We start from the raw sequence: 24242 nt of genomic DNA on the forward strand, positions 1-24242 counted from the left end.
AGGGCAAGGGATGCAGGATGTGAATTAACACAGAGACCAGAGGGGAGAGACGGAGCACAACCACAGACACATCCTTACTAGTTCAGCTGCCAACGTAAGTGAATCACTACAGGTGCTTCTGCGTATTGAAGCTGTCCACGTTATAGGACGGCTCTGATTGGTTAGATGTGAGTAAACAAGAATACAAAGCCCTGCAGTGTAAGCGGGACTTTGAATGAACAGCGGAGAAACAGCAAGCATCCGTGATATAACGGGCGCTCATCCTGTTACCTCAGGGGGTGGGGGGCCCAGTGAGATGTTACACCTCACTGGGGTTCCACTGACCCGCGTCGAAGCCAAATCCCAGTTTTTCAGCACATTTTTTCTGCTGAAAAACTTGGCATACACAAGAGTATGTACAGTATACATAATTCCTAAAGTTTGCAGGACACTATATGAAAGTAATGAAATAAATATATATATGAAACAACAAAAAAAACTCAGAAAATGAATTTTCAAAATGATTACATTTCCAGTGTTACTGAAAAACAAATTCCTGGTTCTAAATCGAATAATATGTCTAATATGTTAAATATGCTGCAGCAAAATATTTGAGAGAAATTTGAATGGTCCAAATAACTATAATATATGCAAATATTTGATACTTAAGATATATAAAAATATTCAAAATACAAGTTTTAATTTTGGAACAATAGCTGTTCTTTTGAAATTTATGTTTGCACTACCTCTATTCTGGTAAAAATGGCATGTTTATTATAAAATGAATGTACTGATGTTGAAATATACATAAAGATTTTAATGCCTAAAATAACTAAGGTAATACTGAAAAGAGGAGAAATACATTCAAAGTACTTGTACTACTATTAGATTATTTTAACTAAATAAAGTTTTGTGTTGTTTAAAAAAAGCGTGTAGAATTTTCAAACATATGTACACATGGTCACCTGGTTTATGCTAACAATAACTTTACATTATTATTATGTTAGAGAAACTGTAGTCATCATGAAATTGTGTTCAGATAATTGAATATCCCTATGGAAATCTAAAAGCTTTGTAACACTTAAACCTTACCAAACACACCACGTACGCCCATATTAATTTCAAGTGGATTATAAATGTAACTTTAAAAGAAAAAATAAATTGTCTAGAAAATAATGTGAGCCCACCTTTATAGTCTTTAATTAAACAAATGTGTTTTTAAGCAGGGCATACATGCAAAAAATAACTTTTAAAAATGCAATGTACTGTTAAAGTTAAAAGCATGTCTTATTATTAATTATAGGGTAAAATATCTGGCACAATTATATGATGCTGTTGTTGGGTGTCATTGAGTCTCTCTAACTTATAGCAACTGAGTTCCAAAGGAAGGAGCTACCACCTTGTCCTGCATCATCTTCACAATTGGAAAGTTTGAGGTGACTATTGCAGCCACTGTGTCAATTCACCTTCTCAAGGGTCTCCATATTTTTCGCTGATCCATACTGCACCACACGCGATGTTCTTTTATACCATGTTATTGTATTATTCATTCCAGTAGTAGTTAATTTTGCTATGAAAGCATAGGTATGCTTACACTACATAATTATTTTTCTTCCTCTCTACTGACAAAAAAGGGGGTGGTGTTTGCAACAAATCACCTTTCAGCATTGCCTCACACAGGCATAGCTAAGAACATTTCCTTTTCTTAATGATCTAGTGCATATGTTAGAAATAAAGCAAACATTTTGACCAAGACAATAAGCTACAAAATGTAGCTATAGTATTTGTCCATAAACTGAGTCTGTCATGCTGATCAATAAGAAGAAATGATGAATACGTCCTTTATTTCTTCCTGTATGTCAGTATAGGAGCTGGCATGGCACAAACTGTCAGACCACCCATTAAGAGCAGTTTTATTAATAGTTTCTGCTTACATAAGGGTACTTCATTTATCAACTTCATTGACTGCGGCAAAGTGCTTATGCCACCGGCAAAGGCAGGCTCAGCCAAGGGGCAAGGAAACACCAGCGGCAGGAAAGTCACTTAAAGAATGGAGACTGTTCGAATCAGTCAACTTAGAAATGGTTCTCATTGTTTAGATGAAGAAAGGAATTGTGAAATAAAAATTCCTGTTTTTTAAAAATTTTCTGTCGTTGGTTTGTTTCTTGAAATAAATTGATGTTCTTAATGAGAGCAGTAGTTTTAATGATGTAGGTGGGGAACATCTGATCAAGTCTTATCTCTATTGCTGCTTCATCTTTTACAACTTCAATAGAATTATTTAAATGCCCTTACATTGTTGTCTCCATTATTCATTAATATAAACAAGGCAGGGTAAAATGTTTATTTTATATGGTTTAAAAAGAATTCCCTATACTGCCTGGCATCAGGTATACATAGATAAATAATGATGACAATCATCTCAGGCTATTTAAATATTCTATTATTTTTTTAAAGTTGAAGATGCAAACAGAGATAATACTTGATCATTTGGTTAAAGAATGGCATTTTGTTAAGTTGATTGTGTTGGAGAGTGATGTCTTCCTAATATGGGCATATTTGCTGAATTTTGCATTGATATATGCATTTATCACATGATAAATTAAGGTAAGACTCTCATTAGTTCAGGATAATTAGCAGAAATGCAATTTAATTTAGTGAAACATCTGTGTTATTGGATTTTTTAAAAGAAAGTAAACTCACATATTATCAGTTCAGGAATATGGATGGACATGAAAACACCAGGCTCATTAAATGGGAGACAATTCTACCTAAGCTGTTTGAGGATATTTAAAAACTCTTTTTGTTGTTGTTGTTGTTTATTAGATTTGTCAAAGTTAAGCTTCAACCAGCTTCTGTACATTTTCACCAATTCCCAACTAATAAGATCTGAAGAATTTACATCTGTCTCCCCAATTCTCATTGAGATAAGAATGCATTTATTCTTATTCTTCTCAATGGAAAAGCATTTATATTGAAAGGAAGATAAAAGCCCAAACTCAAAAGTGTGTAAGTGCCTAATGCATTTACAGCATTGTCAAGCAAGTAGTGTCACATAGAAAAGGTTAAATATTGCAATCCACAGGGAAGGTTCCATGGATATATGGAAATATAATCCTTGGTAATTCAAAAAGCAAGCCCTTTCTGAGAGCTGATGACTTATTCATTATCTCATAGCGACCCAGGTACTATGTGGAACAGCCTCTTGGGATTCCATGGCTCTATGGGAGTAGAAATGAAAGGTATCCAGATTCGGAATAAAGGGGTCTTGTCTCTCCGGAATCCCTGCTAGTGGAACTCAACTGGCAGAGCCACAATAAAGGGGTGGTAGGGAAGTCAGTCACCCAGAGACACCTATGGGAAAATCCAACCTGGGTCCACACACAATGCTAAGGCACCAGCGATGTGACATCGTGCAGGTGCACCTAAATTCAGTCAATAAATTGGCCAGAATCCTCAACCATGACACCTCCTCCCCCAACGGGGATAGAAGGGGATACATAAAACAGGCTGATGATGGGGCCTCCTCTCTCTGGTGTGCTCTGCAAGTAGAGGGCAGGATCATTCCCATATGGGGGAAGGAGTAGGGGCGGCCCCTGGGCACCCTCCCAGGACTTCCCATGCACTTGGCCTCTGGGGATTTCTACTCTTAGTTCTGCACACTTGCTTTGGCGCTCCTGTATTCTTTTCACGTGGCTTTTGACGCTCCCCTAAGTGGCCATCAGTCACGAACTGTCTTGCACGGTCCCCATGCAGCCTGCTTGCTTTCCAGAGATAGCGTGTACCTTTTGAGACTGTAAGACCTGAAACTTCCCTTTCCTGCTTAGAAGTTATTTGGATTTTCAAAGTGTCTGCCATGTGAATTCTTTCGGCTTTGAGAAGCAAGACCTGAGGTAACCCACCCCAGAAATCTAGCAGAAGTACTCTCATTCTTCCACAGTGCACTGGTCGTTTTGAACTGCTGGCCTATCAGTAGCAGCCCTGTGTGCACAGTATAGACTCTATGGGTTTGATTCTTGATTTCGATTATTTATTCACAAACTTCCCTATCTTAAGCCACAAACAAAATCTTGATGTATTTTTAAAAGTAGAAATTATGTAAAATGTTTTCTGAAAACATGTGAAAGAATGGCATACTAATACCAGAATTAGCTAAAACAAAACAAACAAACAAACAAACAAAAGCCCTACATTTGGAAATTCAATCTTTTACAATTTCACAGTGGATTTTACTTAAAAAGAGAAAAGAAAAGAAAAAAATCAACACCCAGGAAATACAAATAAAGCAATGTGTCCAAAAAATGAAATTGATAAATTTTGTAAATAGCAATGGGAAATGAAATAATTAACTGGCTAATAAGTTCAAAAATAAAGTAAAATAAGAGGATCTGGATTTATAAAGGTGTGATATACTTTAATGCTTAGTCTCGTATTTTGTCTTTAAATATTTGTAACGTACGCATTCAGTATTTGGAGACCAAATTTCATGTTGCTGCTTTTTTATCCTAATAAAAACTAAGCAGGATTCCAAGGATCTTTCTCATCAAATGTATCCTGAGCTCAGTTAAGATGGACTTCATATTGGGGATGCAGCTCTTCCACATGTGTATTCATTGCTTTCCAATCTGAAGGGCTTATCTTCTGGCATTCTATCAGGCAATGTTATCCTGTTATCAAGGAGACTTTCACTGGATATTTTTTCAGACATAGATAAACAATATTTTTTTCTAATCTGTCTTAGCCTGGAAGTTCTGCTGAGACTTGTCCATTATTGGTGATCTTCTGTGGGTATTAGTATTCAAAATTCTGATGGAATCGATTCTAATATCACAGAAACATATGGGCCACATCACTATGCAAATTTACAGAGGAGCAGTGGGTAAAGTTGTTAGATATGTGTGACAGATTTTATGTCAACTTGACCCTGTGGGAATATGTAGGGATGAGTCCATCCTTTCATGCATGTCACAATCTGATGATGCCTCCTTGGGGGTTTAGCCTTTTTTCTATAAGAATGACTATAAGGAACCTCTCCTTCCTATTGTTTTCCCTTGGTCTTCATTCCTGCTGGTACTCTGTCTGGCTTTAGATCCTCATGTCAGCTGCTGACTCTAGAAGACAATGTCTAACTTGTCAGCCTGCCATGCTCCCATTCATTTTAGATCCACTGAACTCTGCACCCACCAGACCTTAGTCCCCCTGTTTCTGTATCTCCTTTCTGCATCTTTGGCCTGTAGCTACATGCACCTGAAGAGAGCTCCATGAATAATAAACCCATGGAATTGAGCTAGACTTAACTGGGAAACTTTCTTGATATAAAAGTACTTCTTGATATGAAGTTATTTTCTATATATTATGAGTCTCGTTGATTTTGGTTTCTCTAGCTAGTACAATTTGATTTTTAAATTTCCTGATTTATAGAATAATATACTATTGCGTGGTAAAATCTCTTAATCTTTTTTCCCTTAACAGATTTTCTGTATTCTGGTTTTCATATCTTTTCTTATGGCCTTGTAACCTGTAGCATCCTCCCCTTCTACTTTTCCCCATACCATCCTGTCTTAGAGCTTACTACCCTCCTTTAATGTTGATGACATTTTAGATTTATAAAATTGGGGTTATCTCTTCTTCTTTGGAAATATATTATCTCAAATCCATGTTATGCAAATATTCAATAGAAGGTTTTACCGAAAACCAAACTTAGTGTCAGTGAGTTGATTCGGATTAATTGAAAATAGGCACAATATATCTTTTCACTTGATTTGAACCATGCAGCACGATTCACCCCCCACAGAGCAAATGTCCATACTTATTTATTGAGTGAGTAGAATAAATTATTTATAAGGTCCCAACAAGCACATTTTTGATCTTCCTCTACCTACTTTAATATCTTAGAGCCTGCAAAACCTTTTCAATAAAAGTTATCTTCCACATAAATTAAAGATTTTATCATGATGTGCATTTTATTTTTACTAGTAAAGTGTATAAAGGCATAGATGCTGAGGTCAGTGGAGCTGGATTTTTACTATTGTTAATACAATTATATACAGTTCCATAAAAAGGGCTTACAAATCAGTTTCAAATAAGACAAAATAAATTTAGTCTCTAGAGAATATGAACATAAACTTCTATTGTTGCCATGATATTCTTTTGTGAGTTATTATTTTCATCATTTGCCATCCCCTTCATTACATATTTATGCACCTGATAGCCCATGTGTTTAAAATATAATCATTTACTATCCTCTAGAAATACATATTACAACATTTTAATTGTATTCACCTCCGGTCAGACTAGTTTGATGAGTTCGGAAATACCTGCTTTTCACTTTTTCTTTTCTGTTAGTCCTGTTTGATCATTTGATGCTTCTTCTGCACCTAATTAGCAGTGAGCTAGTTCTTGTACTTCATGACAATAGTGAGAATTTCCTTGCCTTAAAATGAAGCAAGTTTCTTGTTTTGCTACATATAAATTGGCACACTTTCCACTTTGTTGGCCAAGTGATTTGTCCTAACAAGCTCCATGCAGTTTGGAGGTGTTAAGAATGGCATTTTCCTTAAGGCTAGCTCTAATGTCTAATACTTTCCTTCGAATGCTGCCAAAATAACAAACCAAATTTACGGCCATCCATAGGGTCAATGTCAACTCATAGTGACCCTATAGGACAGGGTAGAACTTCCCCTGTCCGTGATAGGAGGCTTCAAACTGCTGGTTAGCTGCCAAATATGTAACCCCTACATCACCAGAGATGCTTTCGAATGCTTAGGATTCAGTTTTACATTCGCACTGTCAACACCCAGCAAATATTTTCACAGCATTAGATAGATTTCCATTCTCTCCATAAACACACAGTACTCCTGAAAGAGGTATACAAGCATTATATGTTCAACTAGAACATTAACCAAATACATGCACTTCATGTCTTGTAGCATAATTTTTGGACAAAAATTACATGCCAGATTAGTTTAAAATATCCATGAATATTTCTTAGAAGTACTATTTTTAATTGGTTCCACGTAAATAGAAAGGTGCAGCATCTACACTTGTCCATTTGGTAATACCACATGCTGTCAGTTCTTGTACGTTGGTGGCTTGTGAGTTGCTGTGCTGTTGGCGCTGTTTCACAAGGGTTTCAAATACCAGCAACGTTGCTCCAAGTGAATAGGTGTCAGCACAGATTTCAGACTCAGAACAGACTACAAAGGAGGAATAGGGTGTGCACTTTGGATGGATTATCCACTGAAACTTGGTGGATAGCATCAAAACATTGTCCGATATGGAAGGTCCAATAAAGAGAAGCAGAATGCACCCCTCAGGTCAGCAGGCCCTTGAAATGTGACTAAGGAGGAACAGCTTTCTCACAGGAGAGTCGGCCTGATGACATCAAAGGGATAAAGTCTGCGGGAGTAAATCCTTCAGGATCTTCATTTGCTTATGGGGCAGGACTCAAAATGGGAACAAACAGCTGCAAAAATATACTAATTTTTGAAATATAAACCTACAGAAATTATAAGTCATCAAAAATGAAATTGAATACATGCTCTCGTAAAGAGTTACAGTCTTAGAAACTCACAGGGCCAGTTCTGCCCTGTCTAATAGGGTCATTGAGTTGGCATCCATTCAATAGCAACAAGTTTAGGTTTTGGCTTTGAGAGAGCTAAAATAGACAGGTATTGGTCATCATGAATTAGGAAACCATATGGTTCGTATTGCTGAGAGTAATGCAATAAAAATGGCTTTGCATTTTTTGTCAAAAATCATGTTCAAAGTACAATTCTATCTGTAACAAGATTATATCCAAATTCAAGAAAATCTAATTACCAGAAATACAGCTATAATTTATATTTATGCCCTGTGATGGTTAGGGATTATGTCAAGTAGACACTCCTGGGTAAGTGTGGAGGTGGAGCTCAAACTATCAACTGTGTCAAAGCATGATGGTGTCTCTTTGGAGTCATTAACATCGATGTATGAGACAGAAACCTAGAAGAGTCAAACTCTCTTGGCCCTTGCCACTTATTGGGGCATGGTCTGCCTTCAAGAATGGCCACATGTAGGTAGTTTGACCCTGAGAACTGCTGGTTCCCTGCATGGCTTCCAGAGATCCACCTATAGCTGTGTAACTGTACCCAACAGCCTGTGATCTTCCTGCTTCACCTTTGTTGCATCATAGGCCCACAGCTACATGAGTTGTTGTTGTTGTTTTGGGGACTCATACAACTCTTACCACAATCCATACATCAATTGAATCAGGAATGTTTGTACGTATGTTGCCTTCATTCTTTTCTAGACATTTATTTTCTATTGAGCCCTGGGCTTCAGCTCTCCCCCCACCCACCTCCTTCCCCGCCACCCTCATAACCCCCTGAGATATTGTACATTGTTATTTTTCATCTCTCACACTGACTGCTGTCTCCCTTCCCCCATGTTTCTATTGTTCTTCCCTCTGTAGAGGGGTGTATGATTATGTGTCGATCATTGTGATTGGTTCCCCCTTTCTCCCTTCCTCTCCCCCTCCTTCCCCTACCCTTCTGGCATCACTATTCCCACTCCTGTTGCTAGATTCTGTGTGTTGTGAGCTCCCATCCCTTTTTATACCTGTGCACATGTTCCGCTCAAGTCTAAATTGAGAAGTAGCACTGAGGTCATGGTAGTGGGGGGTGAGGAAGCCTCAAGGAACCAGAGGAATTTAGTGTGTTTAATCGATGCTTTACTGCAGCCTGGTGACTCATACTCTCCCTGTGGGCCCTCTGTGTAGAGATTTTTCCATTGTCTACACATGGGCTTTAGATCTATGCACCAGTCCCGCTTGTTCTCAATAGTATATTTTTGTTTGTGTGTAACTGCAGATGCCTGTTACACGGTCCTTAGGACACATCGTGATTACACCAGTGCTGTGCTTCTTCCATGTGGACTTGTTGACAGTTACATGAGTTTTAAAAGGGACTGATAGACTCACATGAACTTAGAGGTTTCAGTGGGATTGGGTTGGGATAACTTTTTTTTATATAAGATTACTTCTTGATATAAAGTTTATTTCCATACATACATGGATGACCCTGATGTTGTTTCTCCAGGTAACCCAGGCTAACACATGAAAAACCTCACACGTTAGGGATTCTGAAATAGGAGGATTCTATCAATGTCATCAGTCTGAAATTAGTCAAATGTGCAATCAAGATGCATTGATTATTGGCAATTGGGATGCAAAATTTGGAAACAATGAGGAAGGAACAGTAGTTGAAAAGATGGTGGTGGTGATTGAAACAAAGATAGAGATTTCATGACAGATTTCTGCAAGACCAATCCCTTGTTTGTAGAAAATATCTATGTTCAAAAGTAAACAGTTTTTTTCATAAACAAGTGGTGTCTAAGCATATGGACTTCTCCAGATGGAATACACAGAAATAAAATTAACTACATCTGTGGGATAATAGAAAGAATAGAGACAATAGAAAAATCATTATCAGCAGCTAAAATAAGGCCAGCAACCAAGTGTGGAACAGACCCCTAATTGCTAATATGTAAATTCAGATTAAATCAGAGGAAAATTAAAACACATCCAAGAGAATCAAAATACAACCTTGAATAAACAGCCCCTTAATTTTGATAATATCTCAATGATTGGACGATTTGGGCACTCATGACAGATAACTTGATGAGCTGTAGGAGGCCATGAAGAACATAATTCATGAAGAAAACAGTAGAAGTAAGGATGGTTGAAGACCAGGTAGTGTTTTGTCCTGTTTTTAGAGGGTTGCTTGCTATAAGTTACAACAGACTGGGAAGTACCTAACAACAATGAAAAACATGAGCCATCAATTCTGATACCTAAACTCACTTCAAATTTTATTCTTTACATACTACCCACCAGGCATTGTGCCCACTGCCTCAAATATTTGTTCTCTCTTTATCTTTGCAACTACCTTCTGATATAAGTAATATTATGATTATCTTTTGGCACACCATGGTACTAAGTCTTAGAGTTTAAATAACTTATCCAAAGATATGTGGCTTGTGAATATTTCATATCAAATCAGATCCCAATAATTTAAATCATTTTACTTGTTTAATTCTTAAACTGCTGTCTATTTTACAAGCTTAAAATGTGAGTATCATCTTTAAATGATCAATCATATTTCCAATGGATTCCTAATTGTGCTTTTTCTCCAAAATGATTTACTTTACAGATTCACACCAGAATTATAACAGCAATGTCTGCTCGTTATTTTTATTAGAAATAAAATTAAAATAAACATGTGACACTGTTAAAGTATAAGAAAACATTAGTCTGTGTATATAAAGTTTTGAAATCTGACATAGGATATTATTTCCTGCTGTGCTTGACTGGGTTAACTAGAAAAAAAAATCCAGGGACACTCATATATGTGTAAGAAAGAACTTTAGCTCAAGAAATAATTATATATATAGAAAACATCTCAGCCAAGTCCAATTCAAGTCCATAAGTCCAATATTAGTCCATAAAAATAGTCACGAAAAATAATTAGGTATATTATGCCCACAGTTTGAGGAGACCAAAACATGAGTCCTACAATAGTTGGCAGTAAGGGAAGAGGTAATAAGCTGGAATTTCAGGAGATGACTCGGGTTAACTATTCTCTCTGACTTCTCAGATATTTGGGATTTTGAGTCATTCTTCAGGCTCAGAGGTATAGAGGTTCAATCTAGTTGTTCAGTGTCTGGCCCTGGGGGAGATTAGTATGTATGTCAAGTAGCAAGGAGTGCAAGACACTACCATGGCAAGTGGTCGGAGAGTGGGTTACTAGAGATGGGAATTGACTAGCCTCCATCAGGTCTGCACAGCTATATCAAGAAAGCATAGTAAGAAAATTATATTGTAATAGGTCTCATGAGACTCAATTGAAATTCATCAAATATTTTCAACAAATCAGGAAAGGAAGCCACTGAATGAATGCTTGGGAGTCATCCAAACCTTCAGGCAATTTATTTAACAATTGGGGTCAAGTCCAGCATATTTCCATGTTTAATACTATCACGGGGAAATGGGAATGACAGAGCACTTAAAGAACTTTTATTTTTAAAAGTCAGTGATGAAATCCCTGGAATAATTTTATAGATTGTTGTTATTGTTATTCAAAATGTTCATTCTGAACAAGATGAGATGTTTGAATTAGAATCAAAATCAGTACAATTATTCATCCTCGTAGAAAGTCATATTACTAAAGATGAAAAATCACCAGCTTAGGAAAAGATTGAACCTACTGACATGGTTGGTATTTATTTTTGTGTAAATTCTCTGTCTTATAGTAAATCAGTAAAAAGCAATTCATGAATAGACAGTTCATGGATTGACGTTTCAACACATTTGGTTTGTATCATTTAGCTCTAGGTTTTAGGTTTATATGATGTTTGGTCTTTATCTTCCTCTTAGTAAGCAAAATAATGTGACCTTTTCATTCTAAAGTACTAAATGAATCTGTCTCCCAAAGATAATAGAATGCCGGTCTTCTGGTCTTTATATTTAAACACATGAATCAAGAGGAATGAAAAGAGTGGCATGAGTAGAGCGAAGTTTCAAGAAATGTATTGCGTAAGGGAACAGAGGGGGCGTCTAGCCATTGTGGGGCATGTCCTTGTTGGGGGCCTGGAGTCAGCTCTGCTCTGGCTCACACCAATCCAACATACAGCAGAAGGCAACACTATCCTGCCCTGCACCATCCTTACAATTCTTGTACTTTGGCCCCGCCACTTTGTCAATCTATCTCATTGGAGGTGTTCTTTTCTGCTGACTCTACTTTCCCAAGCACGGTATCCTTTACCAGGATTCGTTTCTCCTGAGAAGACACCCAAGGTATATGAGACAACACCTCACTGTTCTCACTTCTAAGGAGTACTTCTTCCAGGATAACTTTTTTGGTTCTTCTAGCAGTCTATGCTCCTTTCTGTAGTCTTCATACACACCGGTCTTCCTTATTCATGATTCAGCTTTCACATACGTAGGTAGCAATTGAATGTGGCATGGCATGGGTCTGGTATATCTAAGTCTTCAAAGTGACATCTTTGTTCTTTAACATTTTAAATAGTTTTGTGCAGATTTGTCCAATGCAACATATTGTTTGATTTCTTCATCACTATTTCCATAAGCACTGATTGCAGATCTGCATAAAATAAACATCTTGAAAATTTCAGTTTTGTCTCCATTGATCATGATTGTGTTACTCTGGGTAAACTCAAGAAACAAATTCATAGACACACATATGTTTATAGAAAAGATATTTATACTAAGAGTAATTGTACATTAAGAAAAAATCCCAGCCAAGTCTAGATCAAATCTGTAAGTCCGGTATTAGCCCATCTATCCAGTTCCTGTCTGTAAATTCCTCTTTAGACTCACACAACCCATGCAATGATGCCGAGTTCAGGAAGATCACAGACCAGTGAGTGGAAAATCTTGTGGATCCAGGAGAGTGAAAGCATCTTAGCGCTGACATAGATCTCCATGTAGCTCCCCAAGCTCCAAGGATCTTGCTTCCATCAGCATTGCTCCATGGGGCTATTCAACAGGAATATCTTGCAGGGAGTGATGTGTGTCCCACCTCCAGAGAGCTATTTATCTCCTTCTCACCTCCAAATGAAGTCAACAAGCTGCAACCTGATTGACTGCTTAAACTTCAACCCTTCACTCTTAATAGTCTCAAGTTGACAACAGATTATGTAACTACCACAATGATTTTTGTCTCTTGGTCTATTTGTAAAGACTTCTGTTTTATTTACAGTGAGTTTCAATCCACACTGAAGGATACAGTCTTCTATCTTCATCAGTAGATGCTTCAAGACCTCTTTGCTTCAGCTACTATCACAATGTCATCAGTGTCATCAGCAAGACAGTGTCATCAGTATTTTGCTGGTTGTTAGTGAGCCTTTCTCCAATCCTGATACATTGTACTTCTTCTTGTAAACATAAAGATTACAGCTCTGAAATTCTTTGTATGCCAAATTCATAATGTCTATTTTTTTCATTATTTTTTTCTCCTGAATAGTATCAATATTAAACATTATCTTTCATATGTCCAGTAACTTATTATTGTGTCCTGGCTGTTATGTACATAATACTGGTTAATATCTAAGGAGCTCTGGTAACTCAATGATAAAGACCTTGGTTGCTAACCTAAATTCTGGTGATTTATGTCTCCATTCCATTGGAGGAAGGGGAGGCTTTCTATATCTGTAAGATTTAAAACCTTGTAAACAATATAAAGCAGTACTACTTTATCCTATTTGGTCTCTAGAAGCTGGGATCTATTCAATGGCAACATGATTGTGATAGTATCTGAATTTTTTTCTGGATTTCAGATAAGTTGTTTTTGGTCAAACTATTTCTTTCAAGGCTTAAGGTTCACTTTCTTAGATTGCAAAAGATCGTTGATTTCAGGGCTTTATAAATGCTACTTTAAATCTCTGAATTTCCAGGTTCTCTATGGAATTCTTAGGCTCTTTAAAGAGGTATCATTTGTGTGGTTGTGTGGGATTTTGTTGTCCACCACACTGCAAGCTTCAGTCGTTTCTCATCCTATGAATTTGTGATAGATTTTGTTTCCTTTTAGGCATTTTTTTTCCTCCAGTGGTATCATTTTTCCCTTTCCCTGAGCTAGCTAAGCTTAACATTTAGCAAAAGCACAAATATAACTCCGTGCACAGTTTATTCTCCTCACTGCCCTTTTCTTTCCAGTCAAACCATATTTGAAACTCCAATATCAGATTATTTAGCTCAGAAAGACCATCATGTTCTGCTAGAGCTCCCCATCCCTAGAGTTCAGTTAGAAATGTGCCTTCAAAAGCACAGAAAATGTTGAAAACAGATCGGGTTCAAAATGCATCAGAGGGGGGTATCAACTGACAAAGTTGTAACTGTTGAAGTCAGACTTATGCCTTTGATCTTCTATATTTACCTCTCCAGGGTCCTCTCTTTAGTAACCCCTTCCCTCCCATCCCTCAAGGGTGGATGGAGGCTTGGTTCCCACGTAGATCCCACAAATGCATCTTGAGCTCTCACGGTCATCCATAGTCTTCTGCAGACTGGATTCTCACTCTTTAGGGTATGAGATCAATCCCGCCTTCAATTTTGGATTATATCATTTGCAATCTTTTGGTGACTGATGATTGTGTGTGTTGCTTTGTTTCTGTTTGTTCATATTAGGGTGTAACCCAAAGGTGTTATGTCATTGAAGGTCACCCTCTTGAAGTTGTGCTATGTTTTTCCTTATAAGAAACCCAGAATTGATGAACCTATAGGGACAACAAGTAGAATAAGGGTTTGGGGAGCTAGGTTAGGGGGGGCAAAGTGGTGGTGGCAGCAGGGCGGTGGGGGGGTGTGTTAGAAAGGAATCCAGGAAGAAAAAGAACATTTGGTAGCAGTTGTGCAATACTACTTGATGTGATTGAACTATGCAATGATATGGTATGTATATATATATACACTAATAATTAATAATAAATAAAAGTGCCTACAAACAGAAATAACTCTATCACTAATTGGATCACTAATCCAATTTGCTCTCCTTTGTTCAAAGAGCTGAAAATGTGTTTCCTTTAATCCATTATGTATATCTTATTATAAATTTCATGTATTTTGTTTTGTAATTGTACTTGCTTGCATCAGGAAGAATGGACTATTACTAGGAGAAGCATCAGAGTGGGGGCAGAAATATGAAAATGGATTCAATAGAAAATTTTTCTTACAAAGTTGAATAAAATTTATTAGCAATATATTCCATTCTTAGTTAAGCTATTGATATTAAATATTTGTAATATATTGGGTAAACTGTTTTCTAAGCTAATCAGCTCAACCTAGTAAAATGTTAATTGACATTCTCTCACAAGTTTCTAAAATGAGATTTATTGACCTGGTGCTTGGAAAATTATGCCTGGGATTAATCTTTGGTAAATTTATGTTTGCTGAATATTGCTATGCAATAGATTGTCTTCCTTTTATGTTCTACTGACCTAATTAGATCCTTCTAGACACACTATATACTCTGTAGTAAGACATTTGTGGATGAAGCAGTGCATTCCCATTTATCTCTGCCGATGGATTCTTCCTTCTCTCCATGAATCTGTGACTACAGGAATCCAGATTAACATAATCTAAAGCTTGAAGAATTATGGCAAACTGAACTTGTTTGATGACAGTGTGAAAGAGAGGCTATTATATATACCTACTCACGAGTCAGGCTGCACGCTAAAGGTTAGCAGTTCAAAACTAAGAGGCACTTTGCAGAAGAAATGAAGTTTTCTAGACTTATAAATATATAAAACTTTGGAAGCCCACTGGCTCAGTATCGCTCTCTCCTCTAGGGTCACTTTGAGTTGGGATTGGCTCCCCCCCACCCTGAGTATTCACTACTTTTTAAGTTCCAAGTGCAATGATTACAGCCATTTATGAGATGACTTTTTAATAATGAATATTATATTACACAGAACCACAACAAAAAATGCAGCAGAGTCAGCCTCAAATCACTGAATCATTAGATATATTTTATATTCAATTTGAAAATTACTTTCAAGAATGTGAGAAAGGGAATGTGGTTTTAGTGATGAGGAATAACAATCTTATTCTCAGTGTCTATAATATAAACCTGTTATGTGATAAGAAAATATAGACAAGGCTTATTTAATGAACCCTTTTTTCTAAAAAAAATAACAGAACCACTTTAGTACTCTTGTGATTTATAATTTACACTCTTGTCAGTTATGTCTGATATGTTTACTATTATATGAGAATCAGCACCACATTACTATGACAGACGTTGATGGATAAAATGGTCCTGTGACAATTCCACCACTCAAAATAGCTAGAAATAGGTTAACATTCAATTATTTCTTTTGTTTGCGTTACAATATTTAACAGGGCTTAGGAAATTGTGTGCAATTAATTAAAATATCCTGTACATTCTTGCCATTCAAATATATGACTTCAGAAGAATAACTGATAAGTCTCACCTAATTATATTTGTTCACCAGAAATGCTGGTGTTCAATATCTAGAATCCATGTCTTTAACTGCTAACTGCTTACTTGTGTCATTAAAAAGCACCATTTTACACATTTAACTTTGTATTTAAATCTTCATTAATTTCCTCATTATGAAAGTGCACCATTATAATAATTAATAAGTTTTTAAGAGTTACTTTCATATTTTCCTTGAATTGTATTAAGAACCATATATGTCTAGGTAAATATAGTCATCATTCAAACTTTATAATATGAAACATGAATGAGTGATATATATGATATATAATATGAAACATAATTGAGTGATATATATCACTCTGATATATATGTCAGATTTAACCTGTGTTTACATTTATCTCTCAGAGATTAACATGTATTTCCACATTCTGGGAGAGTTGCCAATAATATGCATGATTTGTATTAATTTTCACTTCATTGACACTGACTTGGGTACTATCTATAAATACTCTATAGGACAGAATAGGGCTTCCAAAGCTGTTATATGTATTGAAACAGACTGCCGCATGCCTGCATGGAGCAGCCAGTAGGTTCAAACTGCTGACTTAACCACAGTTCCACATGCTAACCTACTTTGGTTTATTTTAACTCCTCTGTTTCTCCCTCTTCTATTTATTTATTTTTATTTGTTTTGCATCTGACTGCTAGAATTTCCCATGTTCTAATTTCATTCTTGAAACACTGATAATAAAGTAAAACAAAGTCCCACCGCTGGTTTCCTCAGTAAAAACAATAAAATTCTCAGACGAAGAATATAGCAAATTAGTTCATTGTGGTTCTTGTTGGCTGCTGATTCTTCACTCCGATGCATTGTGACCCATGTATACCTGAGTAATACACTGCCAGTCCAGGGTACTCCTTTGTAATCAGTTCTATATATGATTATTGTGATTTATACGTTTTTAATTGTCTGGTTTAGATCATCAAGAGTCTCCCTAGCAACTACTAGTTTAAAAATTTAGAGATGATGGGACTGGGGTAATAAGCTATCAATTGCAACACGTATGTGTAATATTCTGTTTCTCTCTCCCCTTTTTCCCCATGAGTTCTGTTCATTATTCTAGTCTTCTATAATTAATCAATACAGCTTTAAATAGTTCTTTTGTATGAGAGGAACAGAAAGTAAAAACAGAAAAAATCTCCAATGAGCGTAACTTTCATAGTACGCTTTTTTCCCTCTAGGTGAGCATCAAACAACTTGCTTCCTGTTAGCACCCAGCAGTGTCGCCAGGGAAGGTTTCCTTGGAGCACAGTAACTTTTGTTGTAAAAGTTGTTTTGCACATACTTCGTTATTTTGTAATGACCGATTTAAGAGAATAGCAACTGGCTATGAGATTTTGTTTCCTTCTTGGTGAAAAAAAGATGCAGAAACGGTTGTGATATTGAACATGGCTCACAAGGATAGCACTATGGGTAAAACTCAAGTGTGCAAAGGGTTTTCTTGTTTCTAAAAAGCTGAAATGTCGATTGATGACAAACCTCATTCTGGACATCCATCAATTTCCTAACTGGAAGACAATGCCAACTCAGTGTTTGGGAGTTCTTTCCACCAGGTTAGCCTGCTAATCAAATTTTCTATTTAGAGGTTAAGAAAAGATTGCGTAACTGTGCGTGACCCAAAAAGGCTTGGTTTGTAGCAGACAGGGGACTGGTTTTGTCACCACCGCAATGCACCTGCTCACACAGCCATTTCAGTGTGCCATTTTTTGGCAACAAAAACAGCATGCCTTTCTTGCCCCTTGCACCTTATTTACTCACCAGACTTTGCTCTGTGTCACTTCTTTTTGTTTCCCCAAATGAACAGGGACATGAAAGGACAGGGATCTGATGCCTTAAAAAGGGTGGGAAAAAAATGAGGGAGGTGATGTTAGCCACCCAAACAGATGATTTTAAAATTGTTTCTAAGAATGGAATTACACATTTGACATATGTATTGAGTATAATGGAGAATACTTTGAAGGTGATAGGTTATTCTGTAAAAACTAAACTAAATACATAGTTTTGAAAAAAATGGGGGGGTGACCCCATTGTGTATATTCAATATGCTAAGTTCTAGGGGTAGAAGGTCATTAAGTTAGATCATTTATTTTTATGTCAAAACAAAAATAGATTATCTATTTTTTATTTTTTTATTATACTGTACCAACTCCCCATTTGGTGGGAGGGTCCACTGCAGACCTCAGGCCCCTCAACCACCCATCTATGACCACAGTGACCATAGCTAGAGAGTGTCTTCAATCCACCTGCAATAAGTTTAATCACCTGCAGTTGCAGCAGCTCTCCCCACCATTGTCTGATACCCCCCCAGTCCTGCAGCAGTGGGGGCAATTCCTTCCCCACCACAATGCAGCACCACTGCCCATGGAAGCAGCTGCTTCTCCCACCCATGTGTAGCACCCCTATTCCAAGCTGTGCCCAGTGCCCCAACCCTGTGGCAGTTGGGTCTTTCCTACTGTCACCTGTCACCCTCTCCCACAGCAGAAGCCTCCACCTCCCCGAATAGGTCCAGCACTTCCACCTGAAGTAGTAAGGATCTCCCTGTTGTAGCTCCGCACCTCCAATTGAAGCACTGAGGCTTTCTCCATGGTTGTATGGCAACTCCACCGACAGAAGTGGGCCTTCCCTGCCTTTACTCAGCACCCATTCTTGTGGCAGAGGGGCCTCCTCCGCTATAGTCCAGTAGCCCCAAGCCCAGAAGCATACTTGCTGCCTGTAAGTGCCTGGCCTGTGTGTCCTGAGAAGACCACCAGACCTTCCTTCCAGATAGGGACTCCCAGCTGTCAAATGAGAGCAAAACTCTAATGAAATAAAGAAGTAGCCAGCCCTACCCCACTCTAGCACAGTTGGATATAAGCAGCCTGCAGAAACTTCTAAACCAGTCTCAAAAAGTGAGAACCCAGGGCTCTTTGACTCCATGGAAAATGGCGCATGGCTCCCACAAAAGGACATATAGACAGCAACAACCCACAACAATCTCAATAAAAATTAAAAAAAAACAGGATAAACAAAATTCATGACCAGAGGAAATCCTGAATGAGCAATGTTCATAAACAAGCAGAAGTTGAACTACCATTGAAAGATATCTTCAGAATGCTGCTTGGAACCACACAGGAAATGAGGGAGGCATTACAGACAAAGGATGAAATGATAAGAGAACATAAAGGCCACATATGAAAGGGAAATACAAGAGTTAAGGGACAAGCACCAAAGGGAAAAACAAGAGGTAGGGTATAGGAAACAAAAGCAAATAACAATTTAAGAGGCTACGACAACAGATTAGAAGAAGCTGAGAATCATATCAGTGACCTTGAAGATAACCAGGTGGACTTCAACAAATGGGAAAGACAGTTAAACAAGATAATAAAAGAAGTGGAAGAAAATTTGAAAACAATGTCGGATGCTATGAAGAGGAACATCAGAATAATTGGACTACCAGAACAAGACCCAAAAAAGAAGCCAATGGCAAAAATAGTGAGGGAATACTTAGAGGAAAATTTCCCCAACTTAATGAATGAGAATCAGGCACCCAGCCAGTAAGCAGAATGGACAACAGCTAGACTGAATCGAAGGAAGAATTTGCCAAGGTATATAATTCTTAGCCTCCCTGGCAGTTTAATTATGTCAGCAATTTTGTTAATTGAAGGGAGGAGAGATAAATGGCTACATGAGCCTTGCCTTTCTTGCCTCTTGCTCTTTGATCATTGGAGCAGTGTGCGGCTGCCTTGCTTGTTCTGTGCCTCAATTTGCAAGCTACACTACCTGTGGGACACCTAACCCATGGACTGTGTTGCTGTAATTTTAGGTTCGTTAAGGAACTTCTCTGTAGTGTAATCCTGAGTATGGCTCAGGGTTACCGCTTCTGACAGTTAACATTTACCCCGAGCCATACTTGCGATTACCGCCAGGGAAGTTAAACTATCCAAATTGGAGGAAAATGATAAAATCATGAGAGCAGCTAGGGGAAAAAGTATTCACCTATAAAGGTACTCAAATAAGAATAGGCTCAGACTATTCAGAAGACACCATGAAGGAGAGGAGCAAGAGTAGAGTAACATTATCTAAAATTGAAAGAAAACATTGCAAACAAAAAAATACATCCAGCCAAATTATCTATCAAGTTAGACTGAGAAGTAAGAGTCTTCCTGGACAAGGAAAATTTCCAAAAAATATGTTAAAAGAAAGAGAGCTCTTCAAAAACTTCTTGCTGACACAGTGTGGTCAGAAGAACACCACTCACAAACACAAATAGGAGACCAACACATAAAGCAACTACACCCAGAGGTCAACACATTGAAAACAGCCCCCAAGATAACTTTGGCTCAGTGGTGCAAAGAAGGTAAAAATGAGCCACACATTTACTTACACAATGCCCTGATAAGAAGGGAGACAGGAAACACCCAACACAAAAGGTACAAGACGACATCACCGAGTTCACTGATGGTTGTTATAACTCTGAATATCAATGGACACAACCTGGCCATTAAAAGACAGAATAGTGGACTGGCTCGATCTGCTGCCTACAAGAGACACATCTTAAGCTTGCAGACAAAAATAGGCTGAGAATCAAAGGCTGTAGAAAAACATACCGAGCAAATGCCAATTCAAAAAAAGCGGAGGTTGCAATCCTAATCTCTGACAAAATTGATTTCAAAGTGCAAGCCCTCATAAGAGATAAGGAGGGGCACTATATAATGTTTAAGGGATCAGTAAACTAATAACCAGTGAGCATAATAACCCTTTACACACCCAATGAGAGTCTCGCAGAATTCATCAATCAAACACACCAAAAGATAAAAAAAGAAATCATAGGCTCAACAATCATAGTAAGTGACTTTAATACACTATTTGATGAGACAGATAGATCACAGATAAACAAGCTTAACAAGATCACAGATAAAGAAGTTTAACAAGATAGATCACAGATAAACAAGCTTAACAGCGCTAAACGTTACAATTAGGTGACTTGAAGCCTTGAGGATGACATTCCTGCTTGGTGCAGCCAAGACAGAGAGAGGACCGAGGGGCTGTCCCTACCAGGAGATACAACACCCCTCACTGACTGTGGTAGTTATATGGTCTGGTGCCAATTTAAGACTATTCAGAATTAAGGAGTGGAATTTAATCTGTCAATTAGGTTGCAGCTTGATGACCTGGAGTTGGAGGAGCCACATGGAGACCCTTGCCAGCACTGAAATGCTTCCACCACCCTGAATCCACAAAAATTTCCATATACTGGCCTGTGATCTTCCTGCATTTAGTGTCATAACATGTGTTTCATGAGTCTGAAGAGGAATTAGTCTGAAGAGGAACTTATAAATTGGCATCGGGCATATGGTCTAATGATGGACTATGGACTTGATCTGGACTGGGCTTGCATGTTTTCTTAATATACAAGTACTCTTTGGTATAATGCTCTTTATTACACACATATGAGTGTCTCTGGATTTGTTTCCAGTTAACCCTGACTATCACACTGACCCACAGTGATAAGGGGGACAGATTAGAGACACAATGATGTGGGTTTGTGCCCAGTCTTCCCCTGCATACACCAGAGTGAGACGCAAAGGGAGCGCAACCAAGCAGCAAGGGACAAAGAAATGAAGTCCCCGGGGAATCCCAAACATAGACTTTGAAATAGGTGGGCAGTGCGTGGCACTTCACCACATCTGATTGGAAAACAATCAGAAGGGCCAGCAGACAGACCTGGAACTATTTATAGGTTTTTATTTTAATCTATCTATCTTCTTTTTTCTCATGTCTATCCGTATAAGATAGGCAGGACAACCAATCCTAAGTAGAAAACAACGGGACTGACATCTCCAGGGGATATGGGAGAGGAGGTGAGAGAAAGGAAGGAAGGAGCCAATACACCCAGGAACAAGGGAACAATAAGGAATCTAAAATCGATGGTGAGGATGGCATAGAATGCCTGGTGAGTGTTGATCAAGTGCAATGTAGCTGAGAGAAAGTACTGAGAGTCGAATGAAGGACAAATATGAGTGTGGGGCAGGAGGAAAGTAAAAAGAAATAGAGGAAAGAACTAGGAGGCAAAAGACATTTATAGAGGTACAAATATAGGCATGCCCATATGTAAATATATAAATATATTAATAGGAATATAGGTCTCCATATATACATATATTTAAATGTTAAATATTAAGGTAACAGATGGGAATTAGATCTCTATTAATAGGAATATAGGTCTCTCTATATATATTTAAATGTTAAGTATTAAGGTAGCAGATGGGAATTAGGTCTCTACTCAAGTACTCCCTCCAATGCAAGAACACTGTGTTCTAATAACCTGACATTCTGTAGTGATCACCTTCCCAACATGATCGCTGAAGTCAAAATGGGTACATAAGCAAATGTGGTGAAGAAAACTGATGGTGCCCAGCTATTAAAAGATATAGCTTCTGGGGTCTTAAAGGCTTGAAGTTAAACAAACAGCCATCTAGCTGAGAAGCAACAAAACCACATAGATGAAGCACACCAGCCTGTGTGATCAGGAGGTATCAACAGGATCATGTAACAGGCAGGCATCAGAGGATCCAAAACAAACAAATATATTGATGCAAATGATGGGGGTTGGAGAGGAGACTCAAAGACCATTTGTAGTCAATTGTACATTCCCTCTCAGAAGGGTCACAAGGAAGGAACAAATCAGCTAGTGTGAAAAATAGCACTGCTGGAACACACAACATTCCTCTACTTCTTTAATGCTTTATCCCCTTCACTATCATGACCACAGTTCTACCTTAAATCCAGCTGGACTAGGACATGGACAATGTTACAGATAAGAGCTCTGAACACACAAAATCCAGGAGGGATAACCCCATCAGGAATAGTAATGGGAGTAGGGATAACATGAGGTTGAGGGGGAAAAGGGGGATAAGGGGAAGAAATAGGGAACCTTTTATAATGATTCAGGGGAATGAACAACAGAAATGTGGGCAAAGGGAGAGAGTGGATGGTGTAAAAATGAAAATAATAATAACATACTTTATCAGAGATCCATTGAGGTTGGGAGGGTGGGGCAGGGAGGGAAAAAAGAGGAGCTGATACCAAGGGCTCAAGCAGAAAGACAATGTTTTGAAAGTGAGGATGGCAACATATGTTCAAATGAGTTTGATATAACTGATTTATGGACTGTTATAAGAGCTATAAGAACCCCAAATAAAATTACATATTAATTTTTTTTAAAAGAAACCCATGGATTGGATCCAGGAATGGCTTTTGGGATCGCACTAAATCCTAGTTCAACTTAATAACAATTAGTTCTTACATCATGACCCTGGGAAGGAATTAGATGCCCCCTGGCTATTGGATAAAAAAAAAAAAAAATCTAGGGTCTTCAATGCTTGCCTCCAAACAAACAAACAAACAAACAAAAAACCCATCTAAGTGTGATGTCAACTAAGTCCACATGCAAGAAGCTCACCAACATCAGTCACCAAAGGATTGTAAATCACAGCATCTAAAGTCGAAGGAGGGATTAGTATCAGAGTCTAAATTGTGAGAACCCAGTTTGTGAAGGCTATGGCTAGCAGTGGGAGAACAAGACACATTTGTGGGAACTACCCAGGAAAAGGCCTCCAGGGACCTCCCTCTGTCCATGGCTGAGGGATGGGAGGACAGTGGTCACTAAACAGAGTGCATTGGAGAGATGAGTCCAGAAGATAAAGGGATAAACCTGATTCGAACAGCTAAAACTCTGCCAGTTGACCGCCCCACCCCCCAATGCACACTGAACCTGATCTGATTCTCAACTTCTTGTTTTATTTTATTTTTTGTTTGTTTATATTAGGGTTATTCTCAGAGATGCTATGTTATTGGGAGTCACTCTCTTGAAGTTGTGTTATATGTTTTTCTGTTTATCGGTATATGAAATACAGGACTAATGCACCTATAGGGACAGTGAGTAGACTAAGGGTTCTGTTGAGGTGAGTGGTGCAGGGGGAGTACTGTGGTGGCAGAGGGGGGTGGGGGTTAAAGGGAGACAGTGTCGAGGATTCCAGAAAGGAAAAGAATGTGGAAAACTGATTGTGGTAGCAATTGTACAATACTGTTTGATATGACTTAACTATGGATTAATATAATATTATTAACTCCAACATAAAAATAATTCTTTTTTAAAAAAATGGCCAAAGCGTTCTAGAGGAAATAGAACAAATTAAAGAGAGTCAATGACAAAGTATTTAAACACAGAGAAATATTTATGTTCTCATAAATAAAATTAATGCCAATGAAAT

This window comes from Tenrec ecaudatus, chromosome 4, assembly GCF_050624435.1.
Source record: "Tenrec ecaudatus isolate mTenEca1 chromosome 4, mTenEca1.hap1, whole genome shotgun sequence".
Lineage (NCBI taxonomy): Eukaryota > Metazoa > Chordata > Mammalia > Afrosoricida > Tenrecidae > Tenrec > Tenrec ecaudatus.